This window comes from Saimiri boliviensis, chromosome 12 (assembly GCF_048565385.1).
Source record: "Saimiri boliviensis isolate mSaiBol1 chromosome 12, mSaiBol1.pri, whole genome shotgun sequence".
Classification (NCBI taxonomy): Eukaryota; Metazoa; Chordata; class Mammalia; order Primates; family Cebidae; genus Saimiri; species Saimiri boliviensis.
In genome coordinates this window covers 33,577,252-33,592,232 of record NC_133460.1, presented here as the reverse complement: position 1 = coordinate 33,592,232, position 14,981 = coordinate 33,577,252, and the positions used below count along the sequence as shown (strand labels likewise).

At 42.6% G+C, this 14,981-nt stretch overlaps 1 protein-coding gene and 1 non-coding gene across 3 annotated transcripts in view; one reads left to right on the top strand and one right to left on the bottom strand.

The window, feature by feature from the left end:
• The window catches only part of CPPED1 (calcineurin like phosphoesterase domain containing 1), a 145,866-nt gene that overhangs the window by 84,075 nt on the left and 46,810 nt on the right, over positions 1–14,981 (bottom strand). The window lies entirely within an intron of this gene.
• LOC120367511 (U4 spliceosomal RNA) lies at positions 8,223–8,363 on the top strand. The gene has a single exon (XR_005581881.1). It is a non-coding gene; the product is annotated as a U4 spliceosomal RNA (small nuclear RNA).

Below are 14,981 nucleotides of genomic sequence, written 5' to 3'. Positions count from 1 at the left end.
GCTGAAGCAGGAGAATTGCTTGAGCCTGGGAGGCAGAGGTTATAGTGAGCTGAGACCACATCACTGCACTCCAACCTAGGCAACAGAGCAAGACTCTGTCTCAAAAAAAAAAAATTGATGTCCAGTGAAAACAAAGGTAACATAAAAACTTTCACAGACATTCTGCATAAGTACATCAGCAGCAGCCTCGCGCTGGCTACATAAAGAAGGGTTAAAAGAAGGCTGAAGCCGGAGGAAACCAGTAACAGATGCAGCCCTGGATCCAGACAAAGGCACGAAGCCCACCAGAAACAGCAACTACGTGGGCAAACACAGAATCCTTTTCTTCTCACTATTTAAATTTCTTTGAAAGGAAAACTGTCTTTGTAAAAGAAAAAAAAAATCATGATAGCACATTGCAGGGTTTTTAGTATTTATTTGTGGCAGTAAAATATGCCACACCAATAAATAGCATGAAGGACAGGAAAGGAGAAATGGAAGACGCTATTGTTACAAGGGTCTTACGTAGTATGTGAGGTCGGGTCATATCACGTGCAGGGGGACTATGAAAAGTTAAAGATGTATATACTGCGCACCCTAATGCAACCTTGAAAATACTACAACAAAGAGTTATAGCTAATGGGCCAAGCAGAACTCGAGTGGGATCAGGAAAAATAATCCAAAAGAAGTCAAGAAAAGAGGAAAAGGGGGAACAGACAACATAAATAAAAATGAAATAGTGTTACAGCTCTTTTAGAATGCAGGTGTTTCGAATTTTACCCCCAAAAAAAGAAAAAAAAGAAGAAGAAGAAGAAGAAAGGGAAATAAATGGCAACATGGTAGGTTTGAATTCTACCAATAGAAATATCAATAAGGCCGGGCACGGTGGCTCACGCCTGCAATCCCAGCACTTTGGGAGAATGAGGTCGGCAGATTGCTTGAGCCCAGGAGTACCAGACTGGCCTGGAAACATGGCAAAACCCCACCTCTTTGAAAAAATACAAAAATTAGTCAGGCACAGTGGCTGGCATCTGTAGTCCCAGCTACTCAGGAGGCTGAGGTGGGAGAATCGATTGTGCTTGAGAGGTTGATGCTGTAGTGAGCCGTGATTGCGCCACTGCACTCCAGCCTGGATGAAAGAGGCAGATCCTGACTCAGAAAAAACAAAAAAAAAATCAATGATCACATTCCATATATTAAAAACAAATCCCTCTACAGGCACATCATACTGAAAAATCACTCAAGAAAAAATACATGACCTGAATAGCCTTGTAGCTATTAAATAAATTAAACGTGTAAAAACCTACACACAATGAAAACTCCAGGCCCATGCTGCCTGTCTGGTCTTGAACTCCTGGGCTCAGGCAATCTGCACACCTCGGTTTCCCACAGTGTTAGAATTATAGGCGTGAACCACCATGCTTGGCTTAAAGAGGAAACTTTGGATGTGATGTGTGCACTCACTGTGATTGTAGTTTCGCAGTTATATACATGTCAACACTTAATAAATTGCACACTTTAAACGTGCTGTTCTTTGTATGTAATTATCCTCCAATAAAGCTGTTTAAAAATTGTTCACTGTGTGTGCATTTTTAAATGTATGCCAATTATATCTCTATAAAGCTAAAAGAACACCACACTGTCCATTTCACATCCAAGAGACTGGTCAAAATTAGAAGTCCAGGGCAGGCGTGGTGGCTCATGCCTGTAATCCCAGCACTTTGGGGGGCTGAGGTGGGCGGATCATGAAGTCAGGAGTTCAAAACCAGCCTGACCAAGATGGCAAAACCCTTCTCTACTAAAAATACAAAAGTTAGTTGGGCATGGTGGTGGGTGCCTGTAATCCCAGCTACTTGGGAGGTTGAGGCAGAGAAATACTTGAACCTGGGAGGCAGAGGTTGCAGTGAGCGGAGATCGCTCCACTGTACTTTAGCCTGGGAAACAGAGTGAGACTTCATCTCAAAAATATATATATTAGAAGTCCAACAACTGAAAGTGGTGGTGAGGAAACGACCAGTGGACATTTGCACACATTTTTGCTAGGTGAACAAATTAACATACCATTTCGTAGAAAAAATCTAGCAATATCCTGGAATGCTGAAGTGATTATTCCAGAATCTCTTGTATATGTGCACAGTAACAGAGGAGAAAGCTGAGTCATAGTGGCATAAACTGTAGTAGCAAAAGGCTGAAAACAATCTATACGCCCAACAACAGCACAATGGTTAAATTGTAGTAGAGTCATATACTGCAATTCTCTACAACAATGAAAATAAATGAACTAGAAGGATCCGTATGAACGATCCACATGAATGCAGAAGCCTCTCTAGCACACAGGAAAATAAATCTGTAAAAGAAAATATCTGGGCTATGATGCCATTTAATGTAGTTTAGAAACATGTGAAATAAGCTTACGTATTTCTGAGGAATACATACAAATATTAAAAGCATACCTCAGAGATATTGCAGGTTCAGTTCCAGACCGTGACAATAAAGTATCTCAATAAAGCAAGCCACACAAATTCTTTGGTTTCCCAGTGCATATAAAAGTTATATTGGCCGGGCGCGGTGGCTCAAGCCTGTAATCCCAGCACTTTGGGAGGCCGAGGCGGGTGGATCACAAGGTCAAGGGATCGAGACCATCCTGGTCAACATGGTGAAACCCCGTCTCTACTAAAAATACAAAAAATTAGCTGGGCATGGTGGCGTGTGCCTGTAATCCCAGCTACTCAGGAGGCTGAGGCAGGAGAATTGCCTGAACCCAGGAGGCGGAGGTTGCGGTGAGCCGAGATCGCGCCATTGCACTCCAGCCTGGGTAACAAGAGCGAAAACTCCGTCTCAAAAAAAAAAAAAAAGTTATATTTACACTACGCTATAGTCTATTAAGTGTGCAATAACATTATTTCTAAAAACAAATCACAAGGTCAGGAGTTCGAGACCATCCTGGCCAAATTGGTGAAACCCTGTCTCTATTAAAATATAAAAAATTAGCCAGGCGTTGTGGCGGGTGCTTGTAGTCCCAGCTACTCAGGAGGCTGAGGCAGGAGAATCTCTTGAACCCGGGAGGTGGAGGCTGCAGTGAGCTGAGATTGCGCCACTGCATTTCAGCCTGGTGAGAGAGCGAGACTCCGTCTCAAAAAAAAAACACAACACCTTAATTTAAAATGCTTTTTTTGCTAAAAAATGCTAGCAAACATGTGAGCCTTCAGTGAATCATAATCTTTTTGCTGGTAGAGGGTCCTGCCCTGACATTCATGGTCTCTGACTGACCAGGACGCTAGCTGCTGAAAGGGTGGAGTGACTGGGGCAGTTTCTTAAAAGAAGACAATCATGAAGTTGTCCATATCAACTGGCTCTTCCTTCTGTGAGATCTCTGTAGCATGTGAACCTGCTTTGTTTGATAGCATTTCACCTACAGAATGTCCTTCCAAACTGCATTGAATTTTCTCAAACCTGCCATTGCATTATCAAATGAATTTACGGAATAGTCTAAATTCTTTGTTGTCATTTCAGCGATGTTCACAGCACCTTCACCAAGAGTAGATTCCATCTCAAGAAAACCCCTTTCTTTGTTCATCCATAGAAGCAACTCCTCATCTGTTCAAGTTCTGATCATGAGATTGCAATCCAGTCACATCTTCGGACTCCACTTTTAATTCCAGTTCTCTTGCTATTTCTACCACATCCGCAATTCTGTCTTCTACTGAAGTCTTGAACCCCTTGAAGTCATCCATGAAGAAAGGAATTGCCTTCTTCCAAACTCCTGTCAATGTTAATATTTTTACCTCCTCCTGTGAATCACAAATGTTCTTTTTTTTTTGAGATGGAGTCTCACTCTGCGCCCAGGCTAGAATATAGTGGTGCCGTCTCAGTTCCTGCAACCTCTACCTCCCAGGTTCCAGTGATTCTCCTGCCTCAGCCTCCCAAGAAGCTGGGACTACAGGCACCCACCACCATGCCTGGCTAATTTTTGTATTCTTAGCAAAGACAGGGAATTTCACCATCATGGCCAGGCTAGTCTTGAACCCCTGACCTCAAATGATCCACTTGCCTCAGGCTCCCAAAGTGCTGGGATTACAGGTGTGAGCCACAGCACCCGGCCAAATCCCAAATGTTCTTAATGGCATCTAGAATGGTGAATCCTTTCCAGAAGGTTTTCAGTTTACTTTGCCCAGATCCATCCAAGGAATCACTATCTATGGCAGGTACAGCTTTATGAAATGTATTTCTTAAATAATAAGACTTGAAAGTTGAAACAGCTCCTTGATCCATGGGCTGCAGAATGGATGAATGTTAGCAAACATAAAAACATTTGTCTCCTTGTACATCTCCATCAGAGACCTTGAGTGACCAGCTATGTTGCCAATGAACAGCAGTCTTTTAAAAAGAGTCTTTCTGAGGAGTAAGTTTCAACAGTGAGCTTAAAATATTCAGTAAACCATGCTGTAAACAGAGGTGCTGCCAGCCAGGCTTCGCTGTTTCATTTACAGAGCATAGACAGAGTAGATCTGACATGACTGTGAAGGGCTGTTGGACTTTCAGAATGGCACAAGGGCACTGGCTTCAACTTTAAAGTCACCAGCTGCTTTAGCTCCTAACAAGAGAGTCAGCCTGTCCATTGAAGCTTTGAAGCCAGGCATGGACTTCTCCTCTCCAGCTATGAAAGTCCTAGGTAGCATAAAGATGCTGTTTAGTGTTCTTCAATGTTCTCAACTAGAGCTTCTGGATAACTTGCTGCAGCCTCTCCATGGGTACCTGCTGCTTCACTTTACACATTTCTGTTGTGGAGATTGCTTCTTTCCTTAAACCTCCTGAAGCTGAAGGGAATGTTGTGGCTTTGATCTCCTGTCCTGACCACTATAACTTTCCTCACATCAGCAATAAGGCTGTTTCACTTTCTTATCATTTGTGTGTTTACTGAAGTAGCACTTGTTAATTTCCTTTAAGAATTTTTTCTTTGCAATCACAACTTGGCTGTTTGGCAAAAGAAGACTAGCTTTCATCCTCTCTTGGTTTTCGGTATGCCTTTCTCACTAAGCTTAATCATTTCTAGCTTTTTATTTAGAGCAAAGGATGTATGACTCTTCCTTTCACTTAACACTTAGAAGCCAGTATAGGGTTACTGAGTGGCCTAATTTCATTATTAGTGTGATTCAAGGAATGCGGAGGCCCAAAAAAAGAGGGAGAGACAGGGAAATGGCCAGTGAGCGCGGCAGTCACAACACACACAGTTATCGATTAAATTTGCCACCTTTAACGAACATGGTTTGTGGTGCCCCAGAATGATCACACCATCAAAGATCACTGATCACAGATCACCGTAACAGATATAATAAAAAAGGAAAAGGGAAAAATATTCCAAGAATTACCAAAATGTAAGAACATGCTGTTGAAAAAATGACGCTAACAGAGGCTGGGCACGTTGGCTCAAGCCTATAATCCCAGCAGTTCGGGAGGCTGAGGCAGGCAGATCACTTGAGGTCAGGAGTTCGAGACCAGCCTGATCAACATGGTGAAATCCTGTCTCTACCAAAAATACAAAAATTAGCTAGGCGTCGTGGCTCATGCCTGGACCAGCTACTTGGGAGGCTGAGGCAGGAGACTCTCTTGAACTTGAGAGGTGGAGGTTGCACTGAGCTAAGATCATGCCACTGCACTCCTGCCTGGGTGACAGAGCGAGCCTCTGCCTCAAAAACAAAAAACAAAAAACAAAAAAACACACACACAAAAAAAAAAGAAAGAAAAATTGATGCTGGATGCATGGTTGCCACAAACCTTCAGTACGTAAAAAACATAGTATATGTAAACTACAATCGAGAGGAGCCCAATAAAATGAGGTATGCCTATAATAAAAATAAAAAGAGATACAATAAAAAACCCAAAACTATTAAGGACAGCACTTACCTCTGGAGGGAAGCAGAGGAATGTTCTCAGGGAGAGGCTGCTAACTTCCTATCTAATAACCCTTCCTTTTGTTGGCAGCAAGTGTTCTCTGCTAGTAACACTACCAGAGTGTTATTAAGGGAATTAAGAGTGCTACTCCAGTAAACACACACATGATAAAAAAGTGAAACAGCCTTATTGCTGATATGGAGAAAGTTTTAGTGATCAGAAGATCAAACCAGCCACAAGATGAAAATACATTACATTTTCCTGTACAATTCTGGTCTCTAGTGTAAAAGTCATTGGATAGACCTCCTTGAAAAGCGCTTTTGCTACTGGCCTTTCCTCCTACATAGAATACAGATGTGATGGCTGCAGCTCCTGCAGCCATTTTGTAAGCATGAAGACAAGGGCCATACCCTAAAGATGAAGGAGCAAAAACCTAAGAAAGCCCGGGTCCTAGGAACCCCTACCTCCAAATGTCCCATTACCTGAGAGAAAAATAAACTCTTAACATATGCCACTGTTCTTGGCATTTTCTTGTCACATGCCCTAAATCCCTAACTAAAACTGGCACACAGAAGGCTTAAACAGGACTGATAATGTTTTGCCTCTAAAAGCTGGCTGGTAGAAATATGTGTACTCATTTTATTAATCTTTAGACTATTTTTGGTATTTTTATGCTTTTTGGTTTTTCTAAGAAGCTGAAACATTTAAAAGTTAAAAAGAAACTGTAGCCCAATACCTAATCCTCAGTAAGATTTTGAGGACTCAGTGATAACATAAATGAAAAACGTCTCTGCTAGGCAGCTCTGAATATGAGGTAAAAAGAAAGCTTCCTAGAGCTACCACAGTCACAGAACTCAAAACCGGTTTTGTCTGACTCCCCACGTCCCAGCGCTTCCCACTCTACCCCAAATTACTGAGTATATAACTTTGCTTTGAAGATTAAAGCTTTCTTATAATAAAAACTAGTTCTGGTTCATAAAATTAAACACAATGAGAATGGAGCAGAGGTTAAAGTACTGTTTGAATATAAAAAGTCTCCCGCTTTCTTTAAGAAAGTCTATTAAAAAAACATCACAGGCTGTAACTGGATTTTGGTGTGAAAAGCATCTTCTGGCTCTTAAAAAGCCTAAATGATGTTACTTTATAACATAAACTTGCACCTGAATCTCTGTTAGGGGTTTAATGTGTTGTCATGCTTGATAAGAAACTTTCATATAATCTATTACTCTACCCCATGAAAAAGGGAAGCTTTGTTTAATCTTGACAGCCCTCACTTAATTCTCTATAACGGCCTTCTGTCTGACCACAGTTGTCTTTAGATTGGGAATAAATCAATGTGTGTCAGCTCTGAGTAGATCAAATTTATTAAACTCTGAAAATCAGTCACTTGAAGGCTATCCTGACAGGTAAACAAATGAATAAAAAGAAAGATAATATGTAATGGTATGAAAATTTACAAATAGATAAAAGTACATATATTTATAGAATAGTATATTATGTCTATGTTTGTATATTATATAATATATATTTATGATATTATATAATATATATATTTATATATATAAAATCTTACAAACTAAGACACATGCCAAAAATGAAGTGCTTTCAAAAATTGTACCAGGATAAAAAGAAACACCAAGTAAAACATTTGGATCTAGTAGAAATTATCTATTAAACTTCATCTCCGGTAAGACATTACGTAATATATAAATGTATTAGATTATATATTAATATACTAGCTGTATTATTTATTAATATATCATATTACACAATTATATATTAACATACATTATATAATATATAAATATGTTTCCATATGAATAACATATGTCTATTTCTGCCTCTATAGTCATAAACTCCAAACTCTTGCCTTTCAGATTTATAAGCTGAAGACGGATAGCAAAATGATGTTTAGTTAAGCAAATTCAATATGTCTGAACCTTCGCAAATTTGGTATAGTGTGAATTTATGATCTAAATCTTTTTTACTATCCTATTATTCTATTCATTGTGAAAAAATATTTCTTTGAAAAGTTACTGGATTTCTTTACATGCTGCTATGGACTGAATGTTTGTGCCACTCCCAAATTTGTATGCTGACATCCTAACCCCCAATGATGCTGTTCAGCAATGTCATCCTGGCCTCAGGAGACGTCTGTCCCCGGCTGAGCCATTCACCTTTACTCTTTGGGTGAAGCTGAAACTGTTGATATTTTGATGTCAGTGTAACTCACTAAAGAGCTGAGCTGTGAAATCCTACGAAGGCATGGCAGGGGTAGTCCCGTGTGTGCACCAAAACCAAGAAAGCTGATCTTTGGCAAAGGAATAACAACAATAAAAAAAAGCAGCAGCAACTTTGTGCAGTGGCAGTATTGTAGCCAATGAGGTTTATCCAAGGCGCGATTATTGCTAATTGAAAACTTTTCCCAGTACCCCGCCATGACGACTTGAAATATAGTCAGCATTGGCAATTTTTGGCAGTCTCTACGGAGACTGAATCGTATTAAAAGAAAACTAAAAAAAAAAAAAAAAAAAAAGCAGCAGCAGCAGAGAACAGAAGGCCACGTGGTCCAAGCAATGGCAAAAGTCACTGATCGCCGCCTTTCCTAGTCACTGATCCCTGTGCCTAGGCTCTCCCCTTCTCCCCTGGGTCTGACTGCCCTTTCTGCCCCTGGATTCTCAATCTTCCCAAGTCTCAACAACCCCAGCCACCTCATAAATTCATAAACTCCCCCTTCCCCAGAATCCACATGTCCACATGCCCTTCTGCCCCTAAGATGAACACACAACCTATTTTCCACAGGGAGCCCCCCCCCATGTTCTTTCAATGTCTCCCTTTCATAGAGTGTAGCCTTCTGAGGATATCCAATCCTATTTGGTGACTGATCCAGGAAAAGAGGAAATGAAGCTGGCCCTCCAGTGTGGCTTGGGGAGAAAATGGGTAAGAATGACAGGCTGGGTAATGAATGACAGCTCTGGTTGCTTGAAAGGGTGATCCTGGTCATTTCATTATGAGAAAATCAGTCTCATGGGGATCTTGCTGGCCCTCCTTTCCAGCTGACAGCCCTCTGAGGCTCTGCATGCAGACTTTTTTATTTCTTTGTACACCATTGCTTTTTCAGGTGCAAGAAAACAGAGAGACATTTAGTTCATAAACTGCATCTCAGTAATGGAAGGGGCACACTCGGGTATAACGTGGCTTTTGAACCCACTCACTTGAGGTTTTAGAGGCTCTGTTTGATGACAGATGAAATAATATTGATTTTAAAACTGGCTCCATCTCTAGATCATTTTGACAGAGTGTTTTCAAGCCAAACCAAAAACCAGATGAAGCCCTTAGTTCAAGGCAACTTTATTTCACCAGTAACTGCTTGTTAGCCACAGATCTGTTGTGGTAAACACACACAGGGGGGCCTCTCTTATTCCCCCACCCCCTGTGAGAAGGGTCCCCCACACTAAAAGCACTCACATTCAATACACTGAGGGAAAGGGGGCCCAATTTCTAAACCCGGTGTCTACAAATCTGATTTAACAAATTAAAGGGACATGCGCACATTATAACCAGATTCTTCACCTTACAAATGCATCCACTACAGAGTCCCTCTAAGGTCTCCCTGCATATTGTATTTATACAAATCCAATTTCGCAGGAACTTCTCCACAGCTGACAGCCAGAGGCCAAAAGAGAGAATACCAGCTTTTCTTTGGCCTCACAATAGACCCAAATGAAGAAAATGTTAAACTGTAGCACAGACAGGTGCTGTGGCTCACAACTGTAATCTCAGCACTTTGGGAGGCCAAGGTAGAAGGATCATTTGAAGCCAGGAGTTCGAGGCCAGCCTGGGCAACATAGTGAGCTCCATCTCTACAAAAAAAAAAAAAAAAAAAAAAAAAAAAAAAAAAAAAATTCAGGAGGCTGAGGTGGGAGGATGGCTTAAGCCCAAGAGTTAAAAGCTGCAGTGAGCTGTGACCGCACTACTGCACTCCTGCCTGGACGACACAGAGATTCTGTCTCCAAAAATAAGAAAAAAAAATGTGTAGCAGAAAAAGGTAAGTCAGATTCACTGTAAAACATCTGCTCCCAGGAAGCTGCAGGCAAGTGTGGCATATTCAAGACTAAGGTGAGCAGTTTCCTCCTGGACATAAAGCTGCAAAAACGACGTCAAATGGTCTCTAATGGGTCTCTTCTGGCCTTGGAACTGCATCATTTTTATGACGACTATGCCAGTGATGCTCATGTATTAATCACTGACATTCTCTTAGGGTGACCTTTTCACAAGCATTTCAACATTCATCTTTATCTCTCTCTCTTTTTTTTTTTTTTTTTTTGAGACAAGGTCTCGCTCTGTTACCCAGGCTGCAGTTCAGTGCCATGATCATAGCTCACGCAGCCTCAACCTCCCAGGCTCAAGTGATCCTCCCAACTCAGCCTCCTGAGTAGTTGGAACTATAGGTGTACACCACAACTCCTGGCTAATTTTTGCATTTTTTGTAGAGATGAGGTCTCCCTATATGGCTCAGGCTGGTGTATGAACACCTGGCCACAAGCAATCCTCCCACCTCAGGCTCTCTGCTTGCTAGGATTACAGGCATGGGCCACCACATTCTGCCTCAATACATATCTTTATGTGTCTACTTGTTAGGATATTAGGGCATTACCCTCCAGAAGGCTAATACCCACAGAATAAAATTAATTCACTAATTTGCTTCATCATACGAAAACAGCTAGACACATTCAGCAAATTTAGAAGATATGTTTGGGACAGGGTAATATAAAATCCACATTATGTGGCATATATGAAATGTGCATGGCAGGGGCGTGGTGGGAGCGCTCTGCAACATGCCTCAAAGAACTGGAAGTTGGTTCAGCTCTGTATCAGCTGAAACGCATACAATGATATGTCCACAGGACTAGCAATTTGGGAAGGACACGCTGTCCATACTGAGAAGCTGTGGATGTAGATACTTATGGTCTTAAATAGGAATCCCAAACTGAAATTCACAAGCGCAAAATGCTGCAAATTATGAGAGTGATCTGCAACAACACTGCATCTCACGTGGGCAGTTCCACGTAAACTGCTCTGGGGAGGTGGCAGCAGAGATGCATTTAAGAACAGTGAGCCAGGCACGGTGGCTCACGTCTGTAATTCCAGCACTCTTGGAGGCTGAGGCGGGAGGATCACTTGAGGTCAGGAGTTCGAGACCTGCCTGGCCAACATGGCAAAACCCCATCTCTACTAAAAGTACAAAATAATTAGCTGGGTGTGATAGCACAGGCATTGTAGGGCACACCTGTAATCCCAGCTACTTGGGAGGCTGAGGCACAAGAAACACTTGAACCCAGGAGGTGGAGGTTGCAGTGAGCTGAGATTCTACCACTGTACCCTAGCCTGGGCAACAGAGCAAGACCCTGTCTCAAAAATTTTTTTAAAACCCGAAAAACATAAAAACCGACAGTGATGTCCTTGACACATGCCAGGAAAGCCCATTAGCAAAGTAATAAACCAGACAAAACAAACCAATTAAGCGTCCCTAGGGAAGTTCAGGATAGCATTTTGACCCTTGAGATCAAAGTTGTAGACAACTATGGTGCTCTCCCAAAAGCTTTTTTTTCCCCTAGAGAATGTTAAATATTCACATTAAATGTATGTCAACAATTTTCCATTTTACTTCTAAAATTTTTAGATTCAACTGCCTGAAAAAAATGTCTATCTTCACAAACTAGAATCAGGGTAAGGCAGGACCCTAATATAGCACCTCGAGGGTGACCAACTAAGTTAGTCCGGGCTGAGGGTTTTCCCAGCATGTGGGACACTTTGGTGCTAAAACCAGAATAGTCCTGGGCAGACCAGGCTGAGTGGTCACCATAATTTGGAAGAAGACAGATTCCAAAGCATAACTGCAAGCATGACTACACATTTCGAGGGCCCAATACAATGCAGTCAGTCTACCAGAACTGCACAGGGGGATCTGACTTACATGGGGAAAATAAAACCCATAAAATTGAATGTCTCTACTGGCTTCCCTTGGAATGCTTTGTATTTTACACATAGAGCCTTAGATCCTGGGCATAGATATTCCACATAGATCCTGTTTGTACCTCTTGTATTCACACTGGGGAAACTGCAAAGGGAAAACTGCTAAGTTATGTAAGAGAGCATGTGCCTGCACAAATTCTTCCTAGGTGGCGCGCTGGAGGCCTTAGCAGCCGAGGTATTATTAGTGAATAACGCTTTACATCCACAATGGGCGTCACGCCTTTCAGACGATCTACCAAACCAGTCCTAATGGTAACCTTTTTTTTTTTTTTTTTTGAGACGGAGTATAACTCTTGTCACACAGGCTGGAGTGCAGTGATGTGATAACAGCTCATTGCAACCTCCACCTCCCGGGTTCAAGCAATTCTTCTGCCTCAGCCTATTGAGTAGCTGGGGTTACAGGCACCCACCACCATATACAACGAAGTTTTTGTATTTTTAGTAGAGGCGGGAGTTTTGCCCATGTTGGGAAGGCTGGCCTTGAACCCCTGACCTTAGTGATCTGCCCACCTCGGTCTCCCAAAGTGCTGAGACTACAGGTGTAATGATGATGATGATGATGATGAAAGCAATGACAACAGCAACCACACCTGGCTTCTAATGGCAACCTTTCAATAAAGGATGACAAGACCTTCTAGCACACTGACACATGTTGCCAGATTAAAACACTGTGTAATTATCTACAGGAGACAGTGGGGTGTCAGAGCATTTGGGTGGAAAGACCCTGTTTTCCAAATAAATCTGAGAGATAGCTACAGCTGCTCTAAAACAGAGGAGAACATATGGCAACACAAGGCAGAAGAAGAGCACGTTATTGAGGCAAATCATGCAATTAAATATCTGCTTTTTGTCATAGGGCAGTCTTGGCTGTTGCTGCTTCCCCATGCAAGCTTTCGGAATATTCTGAGTAAGAGCTGGGGAGGGAGTCAAAGAAAGAGAAAACAAAGCCCCTTGCTATCCCCTCCATACTTTCACTTCCTGCAGGAAAAGGGACACAGTGCTATGCGGTTGAACACTGTCAAGTGAGGATAAAGGAAAACAGCCGTGACATCACTCCATTACTGCCACCCCCAGTGTCCCTCACAGGCCCTGCAATTTATAATCTTGTTTAATCCTCCAAGCAACCCAGGAATACAGATATCATCACCCCTGCTGTACAGATAAGGAAGCTGAGGTCCAGGAACTTGCTGGTGGTCAAATAGCTCCTAAATGACATTGAGTTTTAAACGCAATCTCCAAAAAGCCTGTATGTTTTGAGTGTCTATGATGTGTCATCAGGCACTGAGGCAGATAATTGGGATACAATCAGATAAATGGCAGAGAAACTCTCCAAGAAGCCCACAAGCTGGAAGGGAATACAAGAAACGCCGTTACTCATGGCGATGACAATTACTGAGAGCCTATCACATGCCAGGCATTGTTCCCACTCATGGCTTCAGTCCAGCCTCCCACCAGCCCACTGACAAAGGTACTACTTTCCATGCAGTCTTAACTTTCTGACTCTGAAACCCAGACTCTTCACCAGTAGACCATGTGCCTGAGATAAACGGTAAGAGACGAAAGCCCAACCAAGCCACCGTGTTAATGAAGTAGACTGATCATATAGTTCACAGGCAGAAAGAATTGCCAAAAACTGGTACTTCTGGAGAAGCGTTCAGGAAGAACACAGGAACTGCACCTGAATCTAAAAAGAAGATACGATGATGATGATGATGATGATGATGATGATGATGATGATGATGGTGATGATGATGATGGCAGTGATAACAGCAACAACAAAAATGGAGGCTGGGTGTGGTGGCTCATGCCTGTAATTACAGCATTCTGGGAGGCAGTGGCAGGAGGATCGCTTGAGCCTAGGAATTTGAGACCAGTCTGGGCAAGAGAGCAAGACCCCATCTCTACACAAAATTTGAAACTTAGCTGGACATGGTGGCATGTGTCTGCAGTCCCAGGTGTTCGGGAGGCTAGGGTGGGAAGATCACTTGAGCCCAGAAAGTAGAGGCTGCAGTGAGGTATGATCGTACCATTGCACTCTAGCCTGGGCAACAGGGTAAGACTCTGTCTTTAAAAAAAGAAAGAAAGCTAGAGAACCAGGTTTAAAGCAGAAGCAGTCCCCAAATCAGATGCAAAACTGCTCCCAGGGAGAAACACAAGCCTGGCCACAGAGCCCCACTGATGGCAGGGGCTGGATGCTAATAATGCTGGGACCCCCGCCTCTGCTGCCGCTTTCCTCACCAGCATGGATCCTGCCTTCTCCTTGTGTCACCCACTAAAGGCTCAAAATCTGGTTCAGGCGAGTCTGAGTACTCAGGTGTGGGATACATGCCTGAGTCCTAACTGGAAAGAAAGTAGAGAGGCCATCAGGTCATCTAGCTTCCATCATGCAGGTGGTTTACACCAGAAAGCAGGTGGACACATTCGGGGGTGATGTGGTTTGTCTCTGTGTCCTCACCCAAATCTCATCTCAAATTTTAATCCCTGTGTGTCAAGGGAGGGACCTGGTGGGAAATGATTGGATCATGGAGGTGGGGGGCGCAGTTACCCCATACTGTTTTCATGACAGTGAGTGTGTTCTCACATGATCTGATGGTTTAAAAGTGTTGGGCAGTTGGCCCTTGTGCACTCTCTCTCTCTGGCCACCTTGTGAAGAAGTTCCCGGCTTCTCCTTTGCCTTCTGCCATGACTGTAAGTTTCCTGAGGCCTCCCGGCCATGTGGAACTGTGAGTCAATTAAACCCATCTCAGGTACTATCTTTATATCAGTGTGAAAACGGACTGATACCAGGGAAACTCTCCAAAAGTCAGAAGGGAATACAAAAGTACTGGGAGGTCAGAAAGGACAAATGTCCACCCACTGAAAGCTCCTTGTTCGGTCTTTTCTAAATGAAGTCACCCTTCCGACAGTAGCGGTGGATTCCACATCCATGGCTCAACTGTTGATCAAAAATATTCAGAAAAAAAATTCCATGATGTTTCAAAAAGCAAAACTTGAACTTGCCCTGTGCTGAGTATGATGCTGAATCCATGAGAATGAGGTGATATGCAGCAAAGTATTGGGTATAAGTAATCTGG